At 38.2% G+C, this 5,018-nt stretch overlaps 1 pseudogene; it reads right to left on the bottom strand.

Annotated features, from left to right (window-relative positions):
- Positions 1-4,404: 4,404 nt before the first annotated feature.
- Positions 4,405-4,731, bottom strand: LOC106982836 (60S ribosomal protein L30-like; annotated as a pseudogene).
- Positions 4,732-5,018: the final 287 nt, after the last annotated feature.

The raw sequence follows: 5,018 nt of genomic DNA, 5'->3' as shown, positions 1-5,018 counted from the left end.
ATAAACCATCTATCATCTATTATTTATCACTGAATGTTCCATTTGATTGGCTCAGTATATTTCTTTGGTTTTTACTGTTTTCACTACTACTAAAATAGTGGTAATTTTTCTTCTCTGTACACTATGCTTCATTTGTTTTAATTACTAATTATATTGGCTAAGACTTTCAGAATATTGCTGATTGTTAACAGTTGTTCTTATATTGCTCTTGATTTTAACGGGATTATTTTTGCTATTTCATTATTAAGTTAAAATTTGCTGTTGATATCTAAAAATATTACTTACTCATCAATTTATTTATAAATTACTTAACAGTAATACTTCATATTTTTCTAGGTTTTTTCCAGATTGCTTATTGAAGCTTATCATGTATGTCATTAGTGTCCACTGGGATTATTTTTTTCTCCTTTAATATACTGTAGTTAGTTATATCAACAGATTTCCTAACATTGAACTATTCTTGTATTTGTCAAATAAAGGGTTTTTATTTATAGTATATTCTGACACTTTTATATACTCATAAGTGGGGTAAGTCTAGATAATTTTTCTTGGTTCTGTCTTTGTCCAATTTTTCTATTCAGATTATGCATGATTGAATGGAATTGCCGGTGATGCTGAATAAAATAGCACAAACTGTTTGGCTTATATAACAAAATTCATTGTCCCATGGTTCTGGAGGCTTAATGTGAACTCAGGATATCAGCAAGTTTGGCTCTTTCTAAGGACTGGGAAGGGAAGATATGTTCCTCCATCTTTCTTTGTCTCACAGATGGCCATCTCCTGCCATGTCTTCACATCATCTTCCTCCTTATATAATTGTTTCTAAATGTCCCCTTCTTAGAAGGATAGCAGCCATATTAAATTAGGACACATATTAACAATTAAAATTTTTTTATTTATTTTATTCATTTTGAGAGACAGAGAGAGACAGAATGCGAGTAGGGGAGGGGCAGAGAGAGAGAGGAAGACACAGAATCCAAAGCAGGCTCCAGGCTCTGAGTTGTCGGCACAGAGCCTGATGTGGGGCCTGAACTCATGAACCGTGAGATCATGACCTGAGCCAAAGTCATGACCTGAGCCAAAGTCTGACACTCAACCAAATGAGCCACCCAGGTGCTCCTTTAATGACATCATTTTGACTTGATACTTAGGGTCTGTAAAGACCCTGTCCCCAAATAAGGTCACATTCTGAGAAACTAGGGTTTAGGGCTTCAACATATAAATTTTGGGCAAGCACAATTCAATACACAGCGGAAGGTTTCCTGTAGTTAGGAATTAGGTAAAAGTTTTGGGATAGAAGGAAAAAATACAGGGTAAATCAACAGATATTCAGACAGTAGAGGCATGTCTATGGGTTTTGGGAAGTTACAATATTCCAGTTTTTGATTTAAAACATTTTTTGACTCAAGAATCTCTGATCTCAGGAATTATCCTATGAAATACAAGCTGAATTTTAGAATAGAAGTATATGTGTGTCCGAGGCAGGTAGAGAGAAGGTGGGGGGAGGTGTTGAATGTGTTGATACTTAACTAGGGTTTCTAACAGGTCTATTATAGAAGCCCCTGTTTTGCTGTTTAGCAACACTTCATATTCTTATCCTGCTTTCTCCACACTTCTTCTCCCTATACACACTAACAGTAATAATCAAAACTTGCTAAAGGGCATAAGATGCCTCTCCTGAGGAAAGGAAAACATTGCCTATTGCCAGAATCCAGAGCTCTACTAGACTCAATGAGTGAGGGCTGTGAAAAGATGAGACCTAGGCCAAGAGAACACCCAGCTCCAGTAGTGTATCAAGTAGAGGTAGTGGGGAAATAGGCAAGTGATTCTGAGGGGGTAAGGGGATGCCTGATTGGTAGCAATTTAACAACAAATTTGCAAAATTCTTGAATATTCAAGAATCATCTCTCACAAGTCTGTCTGAGCTATACCACTCTTAATAGTTCCTCAAAATGTGTTTCCAGTGTAGTCATCCAAAACCAACACATCGTTTACTGTACTAGTTTCCTGAGGCTGCTGTAACAAATTACTACAGACTTGGTGGCTGAAAATAACAGAAATTTCTTCTCTCACAGTTCTGGAGGCCAGAGTTCAAAATCTGGCAAGGTCATGCTTCCTCTGGGGGCTCTAGAAGAGAATCCATTCTTTACCTCTTCTAATTACTGGTGACTGTCAGCATTTTTGGCTTTCTTGGCTTGTGACCACATTACTCCATTTCTGTCTTTTTCTTAACATTGCTTTCCCTTCTGTGTGTCTTTTCGCTGTGCGTCTGTCTCTTTCAATGGCCTTTGCCATTAAATTTAGGGCCCATCTGAGGTGCCTGGGTGGCTTAGTCAGTTAAGTGTCCAACTCTTGGTTTTGGCTCCAGTCATGATCTTAGTCTTGAGATTGAGCCCAGTGTCAGGCTCTGTGCTGGATGTGGACCCTGCTTAAGATTCTCTCTCTCTCTCTCTCTCTCTCTCTCTCTCTCCCTCTGCCCCTCTTCCCTCCTTCCTTCCCTCCCTCATTCTCTCTCTTAAAAAAAAATTAGGGTCCACCTAGATAATCCAAATGATTTCTCATCTCAAGATGTTTAACTTAATCACGTGCAAAAAAAATTTCTTTTTCCAAGTAAAGTAACATCTGTAGTTTACAGGATTAAGATGTAAGCATGTATTTTTGGAGTGTGGGGTGACACCATCCAGCCCATTACATTTACTATAGTCTAAAATTCATATTAGAGGGGTGCCTGGGTGGCTCAGTCGGTTAAGTGTCTGACTTCGGCTCAGGTCATGATCTCGCAGCCAGTGAGTTGGGGTCCCGCGTCGGGCTCTGTGCTGACAGCTCAGAGCCTGGAGCCTGCTTCAGATTCTGTGTCTCCCTCTCTCTCTGCTCCTCCCCCACTCACGCTCTCTCTCTGTCTCTCAAAGATGAATAAATGTTAAAAAAAAATTTATAAAACTCAGATCGATGTTAAAATTTAAGAGAACAGAGAAAACGAGAGGAATATTTTTTTAATATTTACTTTTTGAGTGACACAGAGAGAGAGAGTGGGGGAAGGGTGAAGAGAGTGGGAGACCCAGGATCTGAGGCACACTCCAGCTCTGAGCTGTCAGCACAGAGCCCGACGTAGGGCTCAATCTCATGAATTATGAGATCATGACCTGAGCTGAAATCAAGAGTCAAACACTTAACTGACTGAGCCACCCATGTGCCCTGAAAGTGAGAGGAATATTATGTTATTATTATGGACATGAAATCTGGAGCCAGACTAGTTTAAATACCAGTTCCATCACTACCTAACTGTTAGCACTGTTACTTATTGTCTCTGTGCCTCTATTTCCTCATCTGTAACGTGAGATAATAATGCCTGGTTTATTGGGTTGGTTTGAAGATTAAATTGCCCATAGTAATATATGTGTTTGTTATTAGTATTTTTATTATTGTTATTATTAAGTAGAGGGAGGTTGGCTGGATTCCCAAGATTCATTAAAATAGTGGCCTTTATTAAAGATTGAAAATATTCTACTGTGCAAGACCAGAAATTTGCCATTTAGAAGTCCACAAACTAGGTTTGAAAGGAGTGGACTAAAGATCCAACTTCATTCATCTGTACATTCCAATTTTGTCTCAGGTCTGTCTTGAAAATGGTAACAGGCTGCTTTGTTTTCCTGGTTCCTCTTTTGAATTGGAGATGAGAATGTATACCTTCTACTTGATCAAAATGGCTTAAGTTTGTCCCTTCCTCCAACAGTTCCAGATTTAGGAAAAAGCAAACTTTGAAAACCTTGAAAGATGTGTTAATGCTATATGCTTTCACCATCACAATTTGAATCAGCGTCACTAGAACATTCATTCAGATTCATTATGATGCAAGAACAGAAATGCTAGTCCGCTAAGCACTCATGTTAATGTTTATTTAATAAAATAAATAGATTCTGACACCCTGGTAAATTATGTGAGGGGGAAGGTAAGAAATATAACATATAATTAACTCACATAAGTCATTTTGATGCCTTTCCTCTGCAAGTATTAAAATGTCTTTGTTGCTTCCTCTAGGAATTACTTAAAACACTGACATATTATGCTTCTTCTATAGAATTTTCAGATAGCCAATTATGTGGTTTAGAAAGTTAAAAAGAAGAAAAACTCTAGAATTCCATTTTCAAATTGACCCTCATTTGTAGACCATAGATTCATTCAAATAAAAATTATCTTCCACGATCTGGTCAATTACATAGGCAATTACTATTTAATGCTTTGTTCTATTTTCTGACTTTAATTTTAAATCCAATTCAATTGAACTTTTAGTTTATTTATTTTTTTTAAATTTTTAAGATCCCTTTTATTTAATTAATTAATTATTATTATTATTATTTTTTAACGCGCTCCAGAGGGTTTTATTAAGGAAAACTTCTGCACGGTTTACTTTTCACCGGTGTGTTCTCGCATGCTTCTAATGATATCAGAATCACCTGGATCATGACGGCCGCCGTGCAACACTATGCAATATTTCCCACACGCTGCACCCCGTTCAATAGTATTGCCACTGTAGTGACGGACATCCGTTTTGGCCAACATGGCACAGTATCTCATCTCGGATTTCCTCAAGGCCAGGCAGTTGTTGAGGAGGATGACTAGTTTTGCTTGCCATGTGTGATCATTTCCAGTCTGCTTATACCCCAGTGCGTACGTTCCACTTTTCACAGTGAGTTGGAGCCTAGAGGTGATTCACTCCAGTGGCTTTTTCATCGTCTTTGTGGCCACCCTCTTCTGCCTTAGGCGCGGGATGGTCCCAAGCAAGAGCAGTTGCCAAGATGGATGGGAGTGAGAAAGGATAAGATCTCTTTTGTTAAAAATAAATATAAGACCCTTCTGGGGGTGGGCAGAATGGGAAATGCTAAATAATTCAAATAATTGGTATGAAAAATGTCAGTTGTAATGAACAAAACTGTGTTTCTGAAAGTAGCTTTTTATCTGTGTTATTATTACTCACGTTTAATTTGCCTGGCCAGAAACTAGAAAGCGTCAGGCTGTTA

Source organism: Acinonyx jubatus, chromosome C2 (genome assembly GCF_027475565.1).
Source record: "Acinonyx jubatus isolate Ajub_Pintada_27869175 chromosome C2, VMU_Ajub_asm_v1.0, whole genome shotgun sequence".
In the NCBI taxonomy this organism is placed as follows: domain Eukaryota; kingdom Metazoa; phylum Chordata; class Mammalia; order Carnivora; family Felidae; genus Acinonyx; species Acinonyx jubatus.
This window is presented reverse-complemented; position numbering and strand designations above follow the sequence as displayed.